The 25,561-nt window shown below is 33.2% G+C and overlaps 1 protein-coding gene across 1 annotated transcript in view; it reads right to left on the bottom strand.

The window, feature by feature from the left end:
• Positions 1 to 25,561, bottom strand: part of LOC124538753 (hemicentin-2-like) — a 225,165-nt gene that overhangs the window by 195,074 nt on the left and 4,530 nt on the right. The gene's annotated exons all lie outside the window — the stretch shown is intronic.

Raw genomic sequence — 25,561 nt, 5'->3', positions numbered from 1 at the left:
TTTTTTAAACACGATAATAGTCTAATACTGAAGTCATACAAATGCTTTTATTCAAAAAAAAGAGGCCCTACAGATGTACGATTTATTTACGTATAAAAAAACATAAAGATAATTTCAATTTGTCCTCAATTATTATTAAATATTCCAATTAAAATATGTTTTTAGATAAGTAGTGTTAATTTAATTTACCTCTACGTTATCTATATGAACATTGCTTACAAAATTTCTACTCATAACTTTGTAACTAGAACCTTGTTTAAGTCACATACTAAAAATATCAACTCAAACTCAAACTTTCCAAATCCATTTATTCAATTTAAAAGCATTTCCCTTACTAAACCAATTTACTATATTGAAACACCATTCTTTATATTATTGTGGTAGTGTATCTGCTTTCTATTAATTAAAAAACGGAGGTGGTATCAGCAAACAATAGCATATCATGTTCGTACCTAATAAGAAAGGGCAAGTCATTTTTGTATCTGAGGAACAGAAAAGGTCCAAGAATTGATCCTTGAGGAACCCCTATATCAGACCCTGAGAGACCTTTTTCCTTTACAGATAACAAATATATGATAAATAAATACTGTCTCTAAAACATTTTGTTTGCTAATCTATTAAATTCTTACCAAAAAATCACTAAACGAATATGAAAATAAATAAAAACATAATATATATAAATATTACAATTGTATATTTCACATAAAACAAAGTCTCTACAAAGGGCAGATACAATTGCAATATTAGTATTCCTTGCCAGACATTCCTAGTATTCTTTATGAAAATGGAATTACACAGATAAATACGCCTAAAATGCGATAAACAATTTATATTTCTACTATGTCTTGAGACATCGTATGTCGAAGGATAAATTTTCGTTGGAACAGACAAGTTCTAGAGTGGAAACTTGTCAATTGTCAATGAATAATACAAATTATTTAACACGATCACCAAAATGTTCATAGTAATGTTTCGTTACTAACAAATCAGTACTAATATATTATATATGTAAATTACTCTGTCCATCTATCTGTCTGACGCTCTTTCACTACCAAACCACTGAACCGAATTTGATGAAATTTGGTATGAAGCAAACTTCAAGGAAGGAAATAGGCTATTTTTTTGCCTGACACATGGCAACAAATACCTAAAAAGCGAGCAAAGCCACTGGCGACAACTATTTATCTATTATAATAAATGATGAAATTTGTATTAATGCTTAAGTCCAAAAACTAAACCAATAGACATAAAACTTATACCAGAATCATTTTGTCTTAGATGAGATGACCTGTTGTTGTTGTTGTGACCACTGGGGTCAGAACAACAACAACAATAACTACAACAACAGCAATGTAAATTCCCACTGCCTGGCTAAAGGTCTCCTCTCCCTTTGAAGAGAAGGTTTTTGGAACATATTCAACCACGCTGTTCCAATTCGGGTTGGCGGAATACACATGTGGCAGAATTTCTATGAAATTTGTCACATACAGGTTTCCTCACGATGTTTTCCTTCACCGCTGAGCACGAGATGAATCATAGAGACAAATTAAGCACATGAATCAGCGGTGCTTGCCTGGGTTTGAACCCGAAATCATCGGTTAAGATGCACGCGTTCTAACCACTGGGCCATCTCGACTCCGTGGTCAGAACATATTCTTATAAATTATATAGCCCTTATGTTATTCTGAATAAACATAGTAGAGGACCATAAAAATCTATTCAGAAAGTTTTGCGTGTAAGAGTAACCAACGTCCATAAATATAAAATTTCTCCTTAATTATATGCCATGGAATATGAATCGTATTACAATGGGAACAGGTATTGTTGAAAAAAACACTATTTCCCCGGTTGAAATTAAACGTTCTATTCCAAATTCAAATACAACTGACAATATACAATTATGTAAATCAACCCTCACATTGGCACATTTTTCTGCCCCACGCTGCAGATTAACACGAACAGGCGAATATATGATAATGCCTGGTATCACTGTCCACCAGCGAAACGTATTTGCATTGTATTGAATACTAGTGCGTGGTCCCAGTGACGGCGTTTATTGCTTTTATAAGCGACGTGTTTTATTAAACGACCAAACCCTTCCGTGTTTAATCGCTTATGATTTTTGCAGATTATTTTTATTTGTTAACTATTTGTCACCCGTGGCTTCGCTCGCATTTTTGGAATTGGTTGGCAAAAAAGCAGCCTATGCCCTTTCTTGGAGGTCCAGTTTGCTTCATACCAAATTTCATTAACTTCGGTTCAGTGGATTGGTAGTGAAACAGCGACAGACGGACAATTTCACACATATAGATTATACATTAGTATAAAAGTATAGATACGTGTTGAATTTATTCTATCTATTACTGTACCCGAAAAATTTTAGGATTCCTAAGAAATTCTAGTGGTCTTGCGCCTTTACCATTTCTAATTACGTCAGACCAAGTGATACCGGTTGATGCGTGGGTAATATCTGATGAAAATATCTACCATGACAGAAATATTGTACTCTAAACTTTCGGACTGTGCTTGCTACGTTTAATTTAACTTGACCACATTAAAGTGTAATTCGTTTCAACTTGAAAAAAAAAGTTAGGTCCGATATTGCAGGCTTCGAAATATTTACAAACAATAACAACCCTTTATTGCGAAATACCAAAATTTGGGAAAGGTCTAAAAATATATATTATTCAATAAAATATACAACTATGGTACCAAAAAGGAAAATATGTCTATTAAAACTCCCATCCTATCATGGCGCCCATCTACCCGAGGGATCGCTTTATGTGAGTAATAAAATATTAATATCCGCAAGGGAACAGATTAAACTATTTATCTTATGTTAAAGTAAGCTGCCAAACCATTGCGATAAAATATCATACTTGGATGATTAAGCTCCCTGGATTAGATCGGAGACAAGCGATTACATGAACACGTGTAATATCTTAGAAATAATCAACCAGCAAATTCAGAAGTTCATCTCTTCCGAAATCTTTTGTATGAGGAAAAGGTTTGTACCTAGTATTATAATATTGCAGTTTGAAGGGTGAAGATACCAGTGTACCAAAAGATACAAGGAACATAACATCTTAGTACCCAAGATTTGTGGCCCATTGGCAATATAAGGAATCGTTATTTTTTGTTACTATACAATTTTTAATGGGCAGTGACTTACAATCAGGCTACTACTAGCTCGACCGCCATATATATAGATCATAAACACCTTATCGTCCACTTGACTTGACCTTGAACACTTTGAAGCTAGCTTATTAAAAAGGATTTTGGATCATTTCAACTTCAGATGGGGAAAATGGAAAGGACAGCTTTGTATGATTTTACCGTTACAGCAGGTATTACAATATATAGTCCAGTATGTAGAGTTACCTTTATATATTATATAATAAATATAATAACGAATACGAGCTTTATTGTTGTCTATAATACATCCTTGTTATGTGTAAACATCCTTATTTATTGTTCGCATTTTGTAAAGACTGCCTTTGACATTGCAACAAAAGTATTTGGGATGTATTTACAATAAACCAAGGGCAGCTGTGGTAAGGGAGATAGAGAATTTCCTTCATCGATTAGCTGTAATTGTAGACATTGTTAATAGAAATTACGCACTAATGTTATTAATTACTGTCTGTCTTTTTGTCTATTTGTCCGTGTGTAACTTGGTATAAAGTAAGTTTGTACTCCAAGAAAGTACATAGACTATATTTTAATACCTAACGACCAAATCTAAATTTCGAGCTTAGCCGTGTGTTGTAACTAGTGTTCAATAGTGGAAGAGCTTCATTTCCAATTAATTATGCGTCGAATTTGATTTAGAAGAGTTAAAAAGACCTATGATAGCTTATTTGATACTTTGCTCTACAAATAGATACAAATCGAAGATTATCAAAAAGTCATTCTGCGGTAGTATGACTAATGCTCAGAAAAAACAGACTTAAGCACAAATTAGTGTATGCCATCTATGATATTTCACTACAATAATGAATTCTACAGAATTGTGTTCTAATTTGGCTGTTTTTAAATCGTGTTCTAGTTTTTTATGTTGTCGCGGGGACAAAAAAAACTTTTGTTGGTTAAGCAAATTTAATTGAGAAAAAAAAATATTTTATAAAATAATCTGATAAACAAAATGATTTTAATTTACATAAAAAATAATCATCAGGGGTGAGGTCGTTGACGGTATCTGGTCATGAACATCAACAATTTAAAACTAATATTAATGAGTTGGCATCTCTAAATTAAGAACGGATAAAGCAAGCAGGATAGCTCAAACCCACGAATGGAATGCATCAATAAAAGCTGTGCAACCAAAAGCAGCAGAAGCAGCGGTAGCAGCACTGGACATGCAGCAATTTCTCGGACGAAGCAGATGCTCGAACTCAGCAACAACCCTCAGCTGAGTCCGCTCAGCAACACCGTAGTACTTCAGAATATACTTTATTTAAAAGTATATATGTATATAAATACATATAAAAAAAAAACACTCCCTGTGAACAAAACAACTTATTACCTATCTTGCATAAGCACTAAGAAGGTCCTAAGAATGCCTTAGACACAGGTACAAGCAATAAAGAGTTATTAAAATTCAACAATAACTCATAAGATTGAAGCTATTGAATTGGATATTTAAAGTGTCAAAAATGTACAAATTATTGCTTAATTTGCAATAACACAAAACGGAAAAGCAAGAACTATATTTATTTTAACGAAATAGTGCCTCTAAACGATTCAAAACACTATAGGATTCGACTTAGGTCATCCAATACATGGACAAGGTCTATGTCCAGTTTTTGAGTAAAATATGAAGAAATTAATAGAAATAATTACTGAGCCATGTAGGATATTGATTAACAAAGGTAATTAACGCATGAACTCACCTCAGGAGTGTTTAAATAAATAGATATTCGGCAACGCCTGTCAAATAATGCACGTGGCCGGTATTTTATGACGACTGGAATTGAACGAAAAATATGATTAAATATCATTCTAAAAACCACTAATGTGCCTCCATTAAGCAAATATAAATTGTTTTACTTACGGTTTAGTAGCCTAAACCTCTTAAATATATATAATATAATAAGCTTGACGACGTAGGTAACCCTCCGTTTACGTAAGTATATAATTCGTGTATAATCTGAAACGAATGCAAAACCAATATACGAAATGTAGAAACAATATATGAAATTCCAATATTCCAGAATATTCGCTGAATATACTCACGAGTAAAAAAGAATATTTCGTTTTAAAATAAACAAGTGTCGGTATGCGACCGGCGCCTGCACAACGATAGAATGACGACGCAGAAAACGCAGTGTTGCCGTTCCACGAAATTGACAGATAATAAAGACAACGACGGATACGGTTCAAAAATCGAAGTTTTGTTATAAAACCGATAAATGTTTATAAAAATAAATACTATATTTTTAGAAGACATAAAATATAGAAATAATAATTTTTTTTAGGGTTACAGTACCCCCTTCCCCTGTTTAAGAATTCACGCAGGGAATTCGTCGGATGCCCTCATCCGCATCATCACCACAGAGTAAACTGAAAAAAGGAAAAAAACCACAACATCTACGAACATCAACATGGAATTAATAATTCCTCAACATCAACCAACTGAAACAAGTATAAATTCGAACTTCGCTAACGGACTGCGTAACAAAGTGAATTCAACTTAGCCTAAGTACAAGAATACGCATAAGAACTGAAAACAATAATCATGTTTGCAGTCTTAAGCAAAACACCAATAATATCACTTTGAAACTGTGAACAAGTCTATACATGTAAACAGTGCAAAAGCAAAACTTACACTACAGACAAATACAACCTAAATTAAAAAAAAAAACAAATTAAAATATGCTAATCTTCTATACTACAGTAATTTACTTATAAATCTAACAGTTCTACTGATGGTTCCATAACTCACTGCTAGTGAACCATAATCACTTAATTCAGAATAACCTAATTAAACAAAGAAAAACTTACTACACTATATTCAAAGTAACAAAACCTAAACACAATTCAAACTATACCAAAGAAACCATTCATCAGGGCAAATCTTACACACTAAAATAATCTTTACAGCCCGGATTCATCTTATAGTAACGAAACCTAAAGACAATTCAAACCATTCTAAAGAAGCCAAACGTCAGGGCAGATGTTACACTCCGAATAAACTCAGCGGCCCGGACTATTTTACACTAACGAAACCTAAAGACAATTCAAACCATTCTTAAGAAACCGATCGTCAGGGCAGATGTTACACACCATATTAAGCTCTGCGGCCCGGACTATTCTATAGATCAACTACTTAAAATAATAAAAAAAACGAAACAACTATTCAACTACATCAGCACACTTAAAATCTTTTATATGCCACTTCCCAAGGTACTTTCCCTTATCATCTTCTAGCTCATACACTAAAGGAGATAATTTACGAATAACTTTACATCGTTCATACTTAGGAGCTAGCTTAGCTGAAAAATATTTCGGAGCTGAACTTTGTTTGTATGTTCGCTTCCAAACAAAATCACCAACCTTAAAACTAATATCCCTACGACGCTTATTATAATATTTAACGTTTTTATCATGAGCTTTCTTCAACTCATTTTTAACATTAGCAAAAACATCTTTCAAACTACACAACTTATCAACATAATCGTTACGCGAACCAAACGTCAAACTGTCTAGTTCAGAAAAATCTGAATAAACTTGACCATCAACAATAGCTTCACGACCGTGAACTAACATAAATGGAGTAAACGAAGTAACATCGTTCACTGAAGTATTAATCGAAAATTGAATTTTCGGTATATTGACATCCCATGTACGATGATCAGAACCAACCAAAGAAGAAACAGCAGTCATAACTGTACGGTTATAACGCTCAACAGTATTGTACTGTGGACAATACACAGGACCTAAATGAATTTGCGGAATATTATATTTATTAAGTAACGATTGTAATTCATTACCTACAAACTGCGAACCATTATCAGCAATAACTGTTTGGGGAATACCATGAACCAGGAAAACATGATCTTCAAGCCTTTGTGCTATAACTTTGCCCGAAGCTCGCCTCAAGGGGAAAAGTAAACAATATTTAGTAAAACAACAGACCACAACAAACAGAAAAGTATTTTGCTGTCGAGACATAGGCAGTGGACCAACTAAATCCATGCTGATACACTGAAAAGGACGACAACAAACCTTAGGGCTACCAAGCAAACCCGGAGTAGCTTGATTGGAATATTTATAAGCTTTACAAATACTACAACGAGACACATAATCAGATACATCCTGATACATACCAGGCCAATAAAAACGAAGTTTAACTTTTTTATAAGTTTTTTCTATGCCAGGATGAGCAGCTAAAGTCGAATCATGGTTAGAACGAATGACATCTTCTCTTAATTCTTTTGGTACTACCTCCTTCCAATTAAAATCACTACTAAGAGAAGTTTTACCTTTAGTGTAACGATAAAGTTTATTATTATTAATTTGAAAATTTGGACAAGTCTGAGGACGCTCCTTACAACGAATAAAAATATTATTATACCAAGAATCATTCGTGGAAACAGAAGTAACACTAGAAACAGGAACAGAACGTGATAAAGCATCTGGTACAATATTTTCAGAACCACGACGGTGCTCAATTGAAAAATTATATGGAGATAAACGACATCCCCAACGCTCCAAACGACCAGTAGGATTCTTCAAATTTAAAAACCATTTTAAACTAGCATGATCCGTAATAATTTTAAAAGGTTTACTGCCTTCCAAATAAGGTCTAAAATGTTCCACAACATGAACGACTGCCAAAGCTTCACGTTCAGTAGCTGAATAATTTCGCTCTTGACTATTCAAAGACCGACTACAATATGCAATTGGATGTTCTTCGCCGTCAATATTTTGAGTTAACATGCCACCTATACCAAATTCAGAAGCATCCGTATGAACGATAAAAGGTTGAGAAAAATTAGGACAAGCTAAAACAGGTGCAGTTGTTAAAGCATTTTTTAACGCATTAAATGACTCTTCAGCTTTAGGTGACCAAGAAAAAGGTAATGCATCCTTACGAGTGGATGTTAAAGCATTAAGTGGACCTGCAATATTGCTAAAATTTCTTATAAACCGTCTATAATACGAAGCTGTTCCCAGAAATCTCTTAACATCTTTACGACAAGTAGGAGTTGGAAAATCTATAATTGACTTAATCTTCTCGGGATCAGTTCTTAAACCTTGTTCGTCAACAACATAACCTAAATACTTTAATTTCTTACGAAAGAAACAACACTTCTTTAAATTTATGGTTAAATTACCAGATTTTAAACGATCAAAAACTTTTTTTAAAAGACTGATATGTTCCTCAAACGTCCGACTAATAACAATAATATCATCTAAATAAATGAAAAGTTTACCATGAAATTCTGGACCAAACAAACGATCCATTAATCTTTGCTGAGTAGCAGGAGCAGAAGTTAAACCAAAACACATAACTTTAAATTGAAACAATCCACGATTCGGGACAGTAAAAGCCGTTTTTTCTTTTGAGGCTAAATCTAGAGGAATCTGCCAGAAACTCGATTTTAAATCAATAGACGAAAGATAACGAGAATCGCGTAAATTATCTAAAATATATGTTATATAAGGAAGAGGATATGCATCATGCTTAGAAACTGCGTTCAACTTTCTACTGTCTAAACAAAAGCGTAATGTTCCATCAGATTTAGGAGCCATTGTAATTGGATTATTCCACGGACTGTTACTCCTTTCTACCACATCCATAGCTAGCATCTCATCTAATTGACGATTCAACTCGGCAAGCTTCTCCTGTGACATCATATAATATCTTTGCTTGATGGGCGCAGCGTCTCCTGTATCAATCTTATGAGTTATAAGATGTGTTCTACCTAAACCCTTCTTCTCCGACGAAATATCTTCAAACATTTTATAAACCATATTGGCCTCATGCTTCTGTTCTTCAGACAAGGACTCAAACGGGTGTAAACAATTAACTGCAGACACAGCAAAATCCTTTGCAGCACAAAAAGAAACAAGACAGTCCTTCTCCAACAAAGCTAATACATCCGGTGCTATATTAAATACTTTCCAAAAATTAATTCCAAATATTAAAGAAGATGATACTTCGGGTATCACATAAAATTTAACAATACGTGTCACATTGTTAATGGTAACGGGCAAAAACATATAACCGGCAACATCTGAATTGGAACCATTTGCCGTAACAATACTCTGCAAATCATCCGAAGGATGTAAAGTACCTAAGCCAGAAAAATAATCAACCGCACTGCCTCCTATTATAGAAATTTCAGAACCTGAATCCAACAAACCAGAAACAGATAAGTCATAAATTTTAACTCTAAGATAAGGTCTAACGCTAGAATCATTGTGTAATGAATTAAGGACTGCCGACACTTTAGTTCGATAAGAATTGAAAAATAATTTTACTACACTACACCAATCTTTCCAATCCTTTTCATTGAAATTAGGATGACAGCCCTTCCTTACAAGTTTTTTGAATTGTTAGAATTACATTTGGGACAGGTCTTAATCGTCTTCCCCTTTTCTCCGCAACGAAAACAAACAACCTTAGGTGGAGATTTACAATTAGACAAAGCATGTCCCTCCGTACGACATCTAACACAAAACTTTTTAACCACTGAAGTAGCAGCACATGATTTAGATTTTGAGCAACCCTTGTAAGCTAAATCAGGAGCTACCATTTTGTCAGACATACGCGGCGGTTCAACAAAAGCATCTGCACGGTTTTTCGCATGTTCCAAATGACGGCAGTACTTCTTCAAATCAGTCCAACTATTAATCTCAGTAAAGTATAATTGGTTGGTATAAAAAGGTCTGATGTTATTTTTGACAATTTCTAATTTTTCTACTTCATTGAGCGGCTTTCTTAATCGTGAAAAATAATTTTGCATTATACTAAGGTATACAACAATCCCCTCATCAATTCCCTGAGTCCTAGAACGAATCTCATCCAACACTTTTCTATCAAAATCAGGTGGTAAAAAATCCTCCAGTAGCAAGTCTTTCAACTCTGACCACGAAGTAACAGTGCCACAAATTCCTCTAAACCAAGACAAACCACTATCTTCAAACAAATCAACAGCTGAATTAAAAAGTTGATCAAAAGATATACCACGAGCCTTACATAACTCCTCCACGCGTTGTATAAAAGCAACAACACACGACTTACCATTAAATTTTAAATTGAGTGAATTAACATTTACGGAACGACTACAAGAAAGATTTACTTGAGGTGTAATCGTATTTTCGGTATGACCAGCTACATTTTCAGAATCAAAATATTTTGCATGGTCTTCTTCAGATGGAAAATACTTATTTTCTACTTCTTGGCTACTTTTGAAAATGGTGTATAATTTGTCAAATTTAAGTGTTATATTTTTTAACATAGAACTACATTCAATTTTTGCCAACTCATCCTTCTCATTAACTGGAGTTAATCTACCTAACCGATGATAAATATGATTACCCAAAGCGTTAATTCTATTCAAGGTCTTAAGTTGTAAAGGCGACTTTGAAGTGGTAAGACTAAACAATTCTTTTAATTTTAAAGAAATGATTTGTAACTCCGAAGAGACATCACCGTCATAATCAATAATTTCGTCAGTTAGAACTTCCTTAGAAAGCTTGCGAATTTGTGAACGCAATTCATCTACCGTATCAGCTGGAGTACCACCACGTATTTCAATCTCATAAACTAATTCGTCCTTGTGTAATAATTTAAAATTAATGGGGCGATCTTCCATGGTAAAGCAGTATTATATAAATGCAATGTATAATGCAATAAGCCAAAAGCAAGATTAAATGTAAAATAATAAATGTTTAAATTAAATTATTATGACCAGAAACCGCAACACTTATGAATAATTTTCAGTTAGACTTAAAATAAACTTATAAGCTTATCTTAAAATAAACTTAAATTAACATAAATACAAAAATATATAAATATCTTATATTATAACAAAAGCAATATTATTCAAGAAAGAATGTAAAGAATAAGAGTGTTGTATGCAATGAAGTTATAAAAGCCAACTCAAATAAGTTTAGAAAAAAATTCAAAATAAATTTCTAAGTTCATGACCAAAATTTTTGGGAGCAAAAAGATCACAAAAATGCCTAAAATACCGTCAAAAGCCCCACGTTGGGCGCCAAATTGTCGCGGGGACAAAAAAAACTTTTGTTGGTTAAGCAAATTTAATTGAGAAAAAAAAATATTTTATAAAATAATCTGATAAACAAAATGATTTTAATTTACATAAAAAATAATCATCAGGGGTGAGGTCGTTGACGGTATCTGGTCATGAACATCAACAATTTAAAACTAATATTAATGAGTTGGCATCTCTAAATTAAGAACGGATAAAGCAAGCAGGATAGCTCAAACCCACGAATGGAATGCATCAATAAAAGCTGTGCAACCAAAAGCAGCAGAAGCAGCGGTAGCAGCACTGGACATGCAGCAATTTCTCGGACGAAGCAGATGCTCGAACTCAGCAACAACCCTCAGCTGAGTCCGCTCAGCAACACCGTAGTACTTCAGAATATACTTTATTTAAAAGTATATATGTATATAAATACATATAAAAAAAAAACACTCCCTGTGAACAAAACAACTTATTACCTATCTTGCATAAGCACTAAGAAGGTCCTAAGAATGCCTTAGACACAGGTACAAGCAATAAAGAGTTATTAAAATTCAACAATAACTCATAAGATTGAAGCTATTGAATTGGATATTTAAAGTGTCAAAAATGTACAAATTATTGCTTAATTTGCAATAACACAAAACGGAAAAGCAAGAACTATATTTATTTTAACGAAATAGTGCCTCTAAACGATTCAAAACACTATAGGATTCGACTTAGGTCATCCAATACATGGACAAGGTCTATGTCCAGTTTTTGAGTAAAATATGAAGAAATTAATAGAAATAATTACTGAGCCATGTAGGATATTGATTAACAAAGGTAATTAACGCATGAACTCACCTCAGGAGTGTTTAAATAAATAGATATTCGGCAACGCCTGTCAAATAATGCACGTGGCCGGTATTTTATGACGACTGGAATTGAACGAAAAATATGATTAAATATCATTCTAAAAACCACTAATGTGCCTCCATTAAGCAAATATAAATTGTTTTACTTACGGTTTAGTAGCCTAAACCTCTTAAATATATATAATATAATAAGCTTGACGACGTAGGTAACCCTCCGTTTACGTAAGTATATAATTCGTGTATAATCTGAAACGAATGCAAAACCAATATACGAAATGTAGAAACAATATATGAAATTCCAATATTCCAGAATATTCGCTGAATATACTCACGAGTAAAAAAGAATATTTCGTTTTAAAATAAACAAGTGTCGGTATGCGACCGGCGCCTGCACAACGATAGAATGACGACGCAGAAAACGCAGTGTTGCCGTTCCACGAAATTGACAGATAATAAAGACAACGACGGATACGGTTCAAAAATCGAAGTTTTGTTATAAAACCGATAAATGTTTATAAAAATAAATACTATATTTTTAGAAGACATAAAATATAGAAATAATAATTTTTTTTAGGGTTACAATGTGGCAGTTCTTTTGTTTTTTTATTATAGTGATGTCGCGTATAATATTTCTTTTTTCATAACACGTGTACGTCTATGTCTAATTATATTATATTTGCGCCTTTTTTTAAATACCATATTCGAAATGTCATTTGTTAAGTGATATTTATCAACATCAGCATTTTTTTTTTGGAATATTTTGGTGGACGAGCATATGGACCCCCTGATGGTAAGTCACCGTCACCCATAAACAATGACGCTGTAAAAAATATTAACCATTCCTTACATCGTCGATGTGCCACCAACCTTGGGAACTAAGATGTTATGTCCCTTGTGCCTGTAGTTACACAGGCTCACCCTTCAAACCGGAACACAACAATACTGAGTACTGTTGTTTGGCGGTAGAATAACTGATAAGTGTGTGGTACCTACACCGATGGGCTTACACAAAGCCGTACCATCAAGTATTATCCGTTAAATCCAAACAAACATACCAAAGATTATATCATAATTATATATAAGACGGCGTGTCTGTGTAGTGAGTGGGAGTGTTACTGGCATTCTAGTAAAGCGTTGCGTCGATCTCAGCGAAGCAGCTTTTTGATTATTTCAAAGGACTCTACCCACTACACCATTTTATAATACGACCTGCTTGTAAACGCGTCACTAAAATAAAACGAATCTATTTCGTGAGATACCCGGTTCGTAAGAAGTTGCTTTCGCTATATATTTAACAAGCCATGCCTGCAATTCATGCGCGTTTGAATTTTATAAAAATATTGGGAAATGACCGTGACGGCGGTATCATCCAACTGTCAGTGAAAGCCCCGTCAAAATCGGCGCAGCCGTTCCAGAGATTAGCCGGAACAAACAGACAGGCAGACAGACGATACATATATATGTATATATACCATGTACATATATTTATGTAGTTAAAAATGGTTATTTCAATATTACAAAAATACATTCCAATTAACAAGTATGGATAACAGACCAAATAAAATAAATTAATAACGTTTGAAAACAATTAAATGACAATAATAACATTGCTTTTAATTATATAATCGTATGTCAATTAAAACAATAACAAACTATAAAGGTCTTAAATTTTGCGGATGCAACGTTTCTTTATGTAACGTTTGTGTCAAACTGATGCTAGAACGTTTCACGTATCGTGTACTGAGTGCGTTTTGTATCAAAATATTGTGACATATTAGTATATTAGTTTGTAATTATATTTCTTTATAATAAGTACAAATCTTTGATCGAATACATGTATGTAAAAATAATATAATAAAATGAAAAAAAAATTAAATATAGATAAAAGATTTTTCTTTTATCTATATTTAAATAATCTATATTTATATCAATTTTTTTTGCAACCCTTTCGTTAGGGTGATTCTAAATAAAGTTTTATATATTATGTATATAAATACTTTTCAACGATATGTATTATGTATGTATTATGTTAATATAACAACTAATATAAACGGTACTGTTTAATTTAATTTGTGTTATTAGGCTATAGTTTTAAAAAAAGAACCAAATCAAGACTCATTTAAATAACCAATTTTAATCATTCTTTTTTCATATAATAATTAATAAAATAGCTTTGGTACAACTCGAGAGGATATAACATATCCATTAAAAAAAGCAAAAGGGAAAGTATATAAATAAAAAAAAAAAAACAATAATATTAGGTTACCTGGTAGAGATCGCTCTTCAGCGATAAGGCAGCCTTTTGTGCTATGCTTTATTTTGTTATATTTATTTTCTGTGTGTTATACTTATCTTGGTGTACAATAAAGAATATATTATTATTAGTATTATAATATTAACATGACTCTTTCAAGCTATGCAAACATGGGTTTAGTTCAGTTAAGTGTACAATAAAAAAAAATAACAATATTTTCTATAGACACACACACATAACATTCATATAAATACAGTGGCGCTACTGTCGTTATTCCAACTTCGTTAAAAATATCCCCAAAGGGAGTACCGAGCGAGCAAATAGGTCGAACGGCTCTTTTTCGAGGAACGAAATCGAATGAATTTATATGTATGTTACTAACAAACGAACAACGCAACTGGATATAACATTTTAAATCAGCATATTTATAATTACTAATAAAAGGCCATTCATTGATGATTTCTTGTAATGAAAATTACTTGAGTAGTGCTTTGTGTAAGCCCTTCTAAGTAGCCACCATTAATTACATAGTCTAGCACAACACAGCAATAATAAGTATTGATGTGTGGTGCTGGAAGGGTTAGTGAGCCAGTGGAAATACACGAACATGAGACAAAACATCTTTGTTCGAAAAGTGGATTGATAATGTAAGGAATGGGTCTTAAAGGGCCAGTGGATATGGCTGGTGAAGACCACTCACCATCAGCTAGCCCATTTGTCGATCCAAATATCTTTATCATAAAGAACTGTATAATGATATGCATCAAATTATATATTAATGGTAATAATGAAATCTTAAAAGAGGTCACGTTAAAAAAGTTTTCTTTATTAAAAAAAATCTATCACGAACAAATCGTACATAATTATAGCCACAGACTTAAGAATATTGAGAGAGAACCAGCTGGTGGATTAAGTAAAAACGCTTACAAAGGGACCACGTTTATGACATCTGGTATATCTTTTAGACAGTTCAATCGCTGCAGTGCAGGTGGTTACTTCATTTTAACGAAAGCGTGAAACGCTGTAACTGAAAATTGTGCAATACCTTTATTATGAAGCATTTACTTTTTATTTTATTTCACCGAATCATGGATTCAGAATACGCTGATTGGATTTCGAAGTTTTATTCAATTCGATTTACAAGCTTTCGAACTGTCCTCCAATCAATCGTATAGCAATGACAAACGCTTATTACGCCAGTGTTATATCTAGTTTTAGGAATATTACGTTACAAATTAGATAACATACTCTTAGGATAGGGTTCCGTACAAATATTCTCAGTAAAAATTTTATAAGTGCACAGGTGAGTGGATACATATATGCACAACGTCAGAATCAGAAAACGTTTATTCAGGACCAATATTCATTGAAAAATAAAGAACAAAAAAGAACATTACACATTATCTAATGACAATAACAAAGCTTAAATAAAAACTAAAAAAAAATGATATAGCAATAAATTTATACATAAACACAATTGACACCCTTAGTGAAGTAGTGCGTACACCTTCTTTTATGCGTACGCCGATTTCATTAGTTTTCTATGTTGTCTTAGGTCTCGATATTTCTGGTAACTTCGTTACTTCTTATTATCCATAACACAAGTGCATTAGCTACTATAGTACGACACATCTTAGATGTAGCATCGGCAAATTCAATAAAACTGATTACTAACGATTTATACAACCAATAGAAATAGGTCCCTATCGCACCGCGTCAGTTCAACCAGAGAAAGCAAATGCATGTATATCGACGTGTCAAATTGACGAATAAATCAAATCATCAGGTCAGATGATATTAAAAGCTATTACGTTTGTGTAAAATTCATATTCACATAAGAAATAAATATTGGTAATTTGGGATAGCTTACTTAATTCGGATATGATCGGTTTTACGAATTATGCCGATGTCACATCTAAGTTGTGTCGTACTTTGGGATCAGAGTAAATGGATGTGATGTTGTACAATATTTATTATTATTAATAAGCACAATCTTATGATGTCAACCATGATGTGTACTTAAGAAGTATACTATTTAGCTTTAAACATAATCGTTTGTTGTTCTTTTTTAAGTTAGCTTATTTTTATCATTTAGCTTATGTTTTGTAAATTCATATCTACTTACATATGACTTCACAGTCCTAGTTTGAGTTTTAATTTTAGCCTTATATGTTTTCGTATAGTTTTACATTTTATGTTAGCTGTAACTGCCTTTAAATGAAATTATATGTATAATTGCAACCTAAGGATAGATAGTTTTTATGTAAAATATCCGCATGTAATTTTGTTGGTCTTTAATAAATAAATAAATAAAACTAATTCACCTCCACACTGCACGGTTGAGGAATATATCATGAAAAACCTATATGCATATAAGAAATCTTGCATATTATCAGAGCACCGGAATTGCGTGGTCAAATAAGTTCCATAACGTCTCGATCCTGTATCACTTATGCCCAATAATGGGAATATAATATTTATGTTTGTTACAATTTGGTAATTAATAGAAGATTATACAATACCGATCCTAAATAAACCTTAAAAGGTCAAGTAAATAATGGTAATTATAATAGGTAATTAGGAAATCTTTAATAGCATATTATTGTAATCAACATAATTTTCAACATCAGGGGTAGTTTCATATTAAGTAAGTGACCCGCTTTTGAGACAGTTTTTTTGTTCACCACGTTGTACAGAGTTAAGAGTATATTTTTTTAGAATACCAAAAACATCACCAGACAAATTAAAAATAAATGAAATCTTCTTTTTGGTTACTTACCCTTGAACCAGTTATTTTCGGTTACTCGACTATCTGACATGTTTGAATAAGGAACAGACTCCGTAAAACCTAAAAGCATTACAAATCTCCAACAATTTAAAGAGATATGTAGTTTACCCAATGGTGCATCCAGATATTATATACCTAAAAGTGCTATTTACATTCCCGGAGTTGAACCAATATTTCACTGAAATCCCCAAATCTATTTCATACGTCTTTCGTACAATTCGTCCGTGTAGATACTATTACAATTATTTTAAATCTACAAACGTAATATGTTAGACATTTATAATTTTTTTTTTAGTCATTTGTAAACTTTATAGCATTTTGTTTTAAACATGTATCAAATATAATCAAATAACAAATTAAAAGTAACAAGTCGTAAGTGCCCCAGTGATAAACAAATAACCAAACAAGCGTCATTGTAATAAGGATCAAATCAGATTGCTAAACCTCTCCTGATAATAAGGATTTAAAATGTCTTATAACTTTGTCAACACACCCTGTTATCACTGGGAGGGGACTGGCACTTACGACCTGTTGCTTTTGAATTGCTATTTGAAAATTGTAAAACATGATTCGAGATTATCAATATTGTATTTATGTCTGCGCCTGGCCGTGACCCCAGAAGGTTAAAAATAGATACACAATAATTAATTAGTAGTAGAACTTAATAATTAGTAGAACTCCGATTATCTGAACGCCGATTAACTGAATACCTAATTATCCGAATCGTTCATAAACTTAATATAAAAAAATTAAAACCAAGCAATTTTTATACTTTGAATTTTGTTAAGGCCTGAGGTTGTAACTAACTCTGATCGAGATGTTCCAGTGAGCGTTATTGTAGGAATGTGTTTGTTAAACATAATAAAGTTTGTTCTTTATGTGACAGTTATTTTTTATTTATTACCAGGCTATGTCCGATTATCCGAAGCGCCCCCAGTTTCAACTAATTCGGAAAGTCGGCGTTCTACTGTATTTTTTTTTGGTACAATTCGATTTTATAAGGTCTGTAACGAACTGTACCACATTTAGAATAGTTTGTCCCCGAGAAATATGGAGATACGAAAATATGGTCACCAAAACGTAAATAAATAATATCTTTAGACTTCTACGTGTTTCTACAGACCTGCATAAGAGTAGGATGTTGGAATTAATTTGCAACAATAAAAGGAAGCCTTAGCCCTGCAATGTGCTTTAAATGTTGTTACTTTAGTTAAGTATCTCTCGGGGTATGAAGATTATTAACTATACTAAACTGCCCGGCTTTAGTATATGACTAGTAATAACAAATGATAAGCACAAACTAACACAAATAAAGATTATACAGTTGAATAGCAATAGTTATATCTCTCTCATCATCAGTATCTGCAATTATTTTTTTATGGTATAGGTTGGCGGACGAGTATATGGGCCACCTAATGGTAAGTGGTCACCATTATCCATAGATAATGACGCTGTAAGAAATATTAACTATTCCTTACATCGTCAATGTGTCACCAACCTTGGGAACTTATGTCCCTTGTGCCTGTAGTTACACTGGCTCACTCACCCTTAAAATCGAAACACAACAATACTGATTACTGTTATTTGGCAGTAGAATAACTGGTGAGTGGGTGGTACCTACCCAGACGGGCTTGTACAAAGCCCTACAACCAAGTAAATAAATTTATGTAGGTAGCTGTTTTTATTAATCTTAAGATTATTTTTTCTTTATTAGGAGCAGAAAGTCAAACTGGAGAATTGGTGACTGATGAGGTATTTTGTAAGAAAAAGTGACTGTAGAACACGATCGTGAAAATTCAGGAAGTGATATGCGACGTAGACAATATTAAGAATTTAAGTATGCGTTCTGAGTTTACCTCACGATGAGGTTTTGTTCGAACTTATCCGGATAGGTTAAAAGTAAAGTAACAGCCTGTAAATTTCCCACTGCTGGGCTAATGCCTCCTCTCTCACTAAGGAGAGGCTTTAGAACATATTCCACCACGCTGTTCCAATTCGGGTTGGTCGAATTCACATGTGGCAGAATTTCGATGAAATTAGATACATGCAGGTTTACTCACGATGTTTTCCTTCACCGCCGAGCATGAGATGAATTATAAACAAAAATTGCACATATATATAGTGGTGCTTGCCTGGGTTTGAACCCGAAATCATCTGTTAAGATGCACTCGTTCTAACCACTGGACCATTTCAGCTCAGGTTATACTCATGTTCTATCCACCGTCATACAGCAATACTTAGTATTATTGTGGAGCGAGTCTGAGTAACTGCAGGCGCAAAACAACGCGTTTAAGTAAGGAATGATTATTATTTATTATATACCTACTTATATTTATCACTATGACTATGTCAAGTTATGAACTATGTCTTAAAAAGAAGAAAATTGTTTGATCTTGTCCAGGATGTGAACATAAAACTCATTAATTGTATTAAACCGGCGGATACGCATGCTGGGTATGTCTTTACTCAAGTCATTAGTTAGTTTTTGAACACTAAAACAAGACATCTCCTTATCATTTGTCATTATACTGGCCTATCTATCATTTACGCCAGAATTTTGCCATAGAAAGCACTCTTTTTAAAGTTCGAATAACCGAATCCTAGGAGTTACTGAAACAGAAATGCAAAACTTGATAGGAATTATACAAGTTGATCTTTCAACGAAACATGCTCCACCACCATCCACTTACAATTATTATACACCAGTCTCCGGATCATTTCAGCCAGTGCAATTCCAGGCGTAAGATATTTCATCTCAGATGTATTAGAAATTTCCGGGGATAAACTTTCAGTCATTACCTTCAGTCGGAGAAAACATCTTCAGATTTCTATTGGAAATAGGTAGACTGGCAAATGGGCTAAAGGATTGAAAACAATCACTTGCCCAAAGACGTTGACACGTATGAATCATCACTTACGTCACTAAATCGCCACGATCTTGGAAACTAAGATGCTTTTTCTTTTGTGCCTGTAGTAACTCAGTAATACTAAGTATTTCCTGCTTGGTGGAAAAATACATGATTGAGTTTACACCAAGCCCTATCACCAAGATATACCACATTTATTAACTGAAGTTGGATACAACCAGATAAAGTGTCAGGTAGCTGACTGATTTTAGACACACGGAAAAACACTGCTAGAATATCGGAGTTTTACTTAATATCTTAACTCTTACCGGGGAGGGTTAATAAAAGACATGAGCCTAATTCGATACGCTTATGTGAAATAATTTTGGAGTTATGAGGGGCACACGGTGCTCGTCAGTTCTATCACCTCAACTAGACTGACGGGCTACCGTGTGTCTAGATCTCAGGAGTCCGACTTCAAATCATGGGGTTCAATATTTATAGCCGTTTACTGAACCATTCGAAACAGATTTGAATTTAACCAAAGTAAATTACGCGGTGGAAATAATCGGGATCTAAAGGTTGAGCAGCGAAACGAAACTTAATTCAATTTAACGTCTTAAGTAAATAAAAGTTAACTAATTCTTTGAGTTATCAAAATTTACTTTGAAAGTAATTTATTAACAAATTATTATTGAACTCGAAGGATTAGGGAATTTTTGTTGTATCGATATTTATGATGTTGATGTTATTCTGAATAATTTTACGTAGAATACAAAACACGATAGGTCCTATCTAAAAACAATTTGTTCCTGGAATCCATCTAAAAACATATTCTATTAAATTTCGACATTTATGTTTATGTTTCATTTAGCGATGACCTAAACATCCAAATATATTTTAGTTGCTTGCACGTGTAGGCTAACAGGCTACAAAAATTTATATATCATACATATATCCATTCGTTTACAAAAAATTATCTACAATTATCGTGATATCTGTTCATAGTCAATTTGCACAAAACCTTACTAAATTATACACCCAAAACTTTCCCATAAATCACTCAACTTTCATTTATTTAATCCCGGTAAAGCATATTCGGTAAAATTCCCGGTGATGCAGATGTCCATGGGCGGTGGTCCATTTGCTATCTCTGCAAAGAATAATATCCGCCCATTGGTGAAAATCATACCAAACTGATTCAAAAATTCTTAAGTCTCACGTTCAGGCAGATAGACTGTCTGAACACTTAGTTTTATAATGTGTCACACGTTTGATTTACTTACTGACCGATTTTCTAGATGAAATATTCAAAATGAAAAAATCAAAATTGCTCCTAGGTAGAATCTACATTCCGAACCGGTGGTAGCTTCACTTAATTGTAAAATGACGATTCAAAAGTGCTTGTAAATGCCTACTTGAATAAAGTTTATTTTGATTTGGTTTGATTTGATTTGATATAACCGAAATTAAACTGACTTTATAAGACTATAAGTAGACCTTAGAAAGCGAAAGAGAGAAAACCTAAAATTGTTATTTTGTTCCCAAAAAGTATTGCTTGAAAAATTCTCGAAACGCCCTGGAAACGATCGTTTCTTTCGATTCCAGACGTGCGTTATCTACAAAATGGTTAATTCAATAGTAACGCTGAAAATATATATACGTTTCTAGAGTTTTATTTTTATTTTTCAATTGATCCTAACTACGAAATTGTTGTACAGGAAAATTGCTAAACCCTTTTTGTTCTCGCTGACAATGTATTTACTCATTAACCCTGCTTCACGCGTTAGACTAAGAAGTAACGGTACCCTTTCTGTCTCTTGTGGTGTACCACGGGACACTCCGGAGTATCTAGTATAATAAATACATAAGTAAGAATTTCTAATAAAAATTACAATACTTTTACGACCAATTTAAATCAGAAAGCGACAGAAAATATTATTCATATTTATCTATAAGAAGTGATGACTATAATACCAATGGTTTCGGGTTCAAGCCCGAACAAGCATTACTGAAATTTATTGTGCCTAATTTTTTTAATTCATCTCCAGCCCCAATTCACAATAAAAATCCACCACATATATATTACTTCAATCGCCTTCAAAATCTTTATAATTCCTAAATCCTACTCAAGGATAAGGCTTGAAGGATCAGGAATAAGGCTTGAAGGATCAGGAATAAGGCTTGAAGGATCAGGAATAAGGCTATTACACCATGGATGGTACAGTCGACAGCAGAATTAGTTATCAAAATGTATTTAGTCCGTAGATAGAAAAAACTAACGTACATATGGGCATACACACACTGTCGTCTAAAAATACAGAATTGAAGTTTGGGAGCATTGAAACGCTGTTAAAAAAATAAGACCGATAACTGAGTGATACTCACAGCTCGCTGTTGTTTATTTCCGAAGTGTAATGTTCTCGGCATTCTAAGTTAAGTACCGAGGTAATGTTTCTAGCCCTTTTGATGAGATTCTTTCTTCAATTTACTGCAAAGATTTACTGGTAAAAAGATTTACTGGTAAAAAATCAATACGTAAAACTCGTTTATACGCGCCGAAGAAGACTTTAAACAATACAGTATCCATTTTTATTTTTAATAAAACATCTTAATTTTGTATATCGAATCAAAAATCGGTCTTTAATAATTATCAAATTTGACGCAATTTGATTGGTTGTTATTAATTTTCAGTTGAAATAGAGAAACATGATTGGCATTCAAATATATAATGGTGATGACATGGTATTATGCTTGTAAATCGTTTTCACTCATTTGTTTTATTTAAGAAGGCATAGACTAAAAATGTACGTCATCATTATCATTATCATTCTATAGTATAAAACAAAGTCGCTTACCGCTGTCTGTCCCTATGTATGCTTAGTCTTTAAAATTATGCAACGGATTTTGATGCAGTTTTTTTTAATAAATACAGTGATTCGAGAGAATGTTTTTGTATATAATACATGGACAATATAGTTAAGGTACATTGATAATTTTAGAAGTTTCTAATGTGATGTAAATGAAAAAATTCTATCGTATATTTAGTATCAGTATGACACCCGTGCGAAGTTAGGGCGAGTCATCAGTTGCTAATATAACGTCATATTAGCTGTGACGTAGTGAACATGGCGTGTGGTCAAATTAAACTCAGTGGCTCAATTGATGCCTGATTTCCTCAATTTACTATTAACGCGTCGGTCTCTGCTTACATTAAACCTTAGAGTGTCTTGTTTGAATCTTCTTAAAACACAACACTCTTAACAAAACTTTAAATCTTAATACCTTGAATTCGGCCACCAAGAGACGTGTAAACACATCGTAATCCTACAATACAATTCAACCACTTCTAGCTAAAGTTTTAAGCTAAATAATTGAAATCACAACATACTTTATTCAAGCTTTTACAAGCTCCTTTGGATCGTCATTTAACAAACTATATTATAAACTACAACCGATTGGAAATGTTGATTTTACCGAAAAGAACCAGTAAGAATCTCAGAAGTTACCCTAATTCAACTCTTAAAAATACAGCCATACATATATATACATGTAGGTATGTAATATATCCTGCCTGGAAGTCAACAAGTATGAAATGATAAATGAACAGGAAAGCCGTATAACGAGCGTTTACATAAACTTCTAACAAAAATATACCTTCAAATCTTATTAAAGGTACGTAAATTAACTAATCTTGCGTCTTCTTCTTTCAAATGAGAAATCAAGTGACAGAAAAGAGACAGCTTATGCTTCAATGCTTGCCTTGATACTTCCTTGTTTTAAATCGGGGTCCGTGAAAAATTATTTACCAAGGATATATTATAAGAGTTATTCTCTATTAGTTGTATCGTAGTATATTAGTCTTGTTTAACTCAGCATAGTAATATATTACATAAGCACTATGTTTGTAATATGAGACCTAATCATTGATTTCCCAGTCAAACCAGTCATCGTGTTATGCTGGACTTTGTACATGACAGGTGCAGTAAATAAAAAATACGCCCTAACTTCCGAGCTCTGGGTGATTTTGTACGGAACCTAATATTTTTTGTCAGCTCTATTCGCCTTAACCCACGATTTTGGTTCTTGGCCACTGATTAATATAGTATATGTATTATATGTAATAATTAGTTGAGAATCACTTCATTATATATAAAAAATAATCTGATCGGAATTGAATTGAGAGTCGAGATGGCCCAGTACTTAGAACGCGTGCTTCTTAACCGATGATTGCGGGTTCAAACCCAGGTAAGCACCGCTGATTCATGTGCTTAATTTGTCTTTATAACTCATATCGTGCTCAGCGGTGAAGGAAAATATCGTAAGGACACCTGCATGTGATAAATTTCATAGAAATTCTGCCACCTGTGTATTCCACCAACCCGCATTGGAACACTGTGGTCGAATATGTTCCAAACCTTCTCCTCAAAGAGAGAGGAGGCCTTTAGCCCAGCAGTGGGAATTTACAGGCTGTTGTTGTTTGTTGTTGATCGGAATTTGACTAATAATCTTTATAAAAGAACAACAAGTTATATCTTAAACAAAGACTATACGTATATTTTACTTAACACAATACGACACAAAGATATTTACAATTTTATCTGTCTATCTTTTTGTTCCAGTTAATATCTGGAACGACTGGATCAATTTTTACGGAACTTTTATACACATAGCTAATATCAGGAGTCACTTAAGCTAGTTTTATTAGTTATATATTAATTTAAACGCTCAAGTGCGAAGCACAATGTGATATAAATATCATGAAAAAAAATTGAAATTTTTCCTTAGTTCTGAAGATTATAGAACCTACACAGAAAAACATTTTAGCTCTTCATAATATTGTAATAAATAGATTTTAAATCCTTACAAATATTGAATTCATAATATTTCCGATTTAAAATTGTACCTATTCCTGAGCGTACCTATTCTTTTTATGGTATAGGTTGGCGGATCAGCATATGGGCCACCTGATGGTAAGTGGTCACCATCACCCATAGACAATGACGCTGTAAGAAATATTAACCATTCCTTACATCGTCAATGCGCCACCAACCTTGGGAACTAAGATGTTATGTCCCTTGTGCCTGTAGTTGCACAGGCTCACTCACCCTTCAAACCGGAACGTAATAATACTGAGTACTGTTGTTTGGCGATAGAATAACTGATAAGTGGGTGGTACCTACCCAGACAAGCTTGCACAAGGCCCTACCACCAATTCAGAAAGTGATTTTTGTGATTGTAATACTTTTATATACTGCTATACTATGTATGAGGTTACGTCGCCTCTGTTTAACCTATTATCCTAAAAGTGAGCTTATCACATATTATATATTATGTCACCATCGTTGCTTTAAACTTGCTGATATATTTGCTATCGCTGACAGACATAAACTTCTATAATATTAACATGATCGTTATGACTATAACTTTTTATACAGGCTTACAAGCCACGAACGTATTCCTCAGATTCAGAGATTCAACAACAGATATTATTTAAAGTGTGGGCAGTACAAATACAGAATATTTAAAATTTCAAAGCCGATGCAATACAAAAAAAATGTAAAAAACTGTCTAATGTTGAACCAACCCTTTTA

This window comes from Vanessa cardui, chromosome 21, assembly GCF_905220365.1.
Source record: "Vanessa cardui chromosome 21, ilVanCard2.1, whole genome shotgun sequence".
In the NCBI taxonomy this organism is placed as follows: Eukaryota; Metazoa; Arthropoda; class Insecta; order Lepidoptera; family Nymphalidae; genus Vanessa; species Vanessa cardui.
This window is presented reverse-complemented; position numbering and strand designations above follow the sequence as displayed.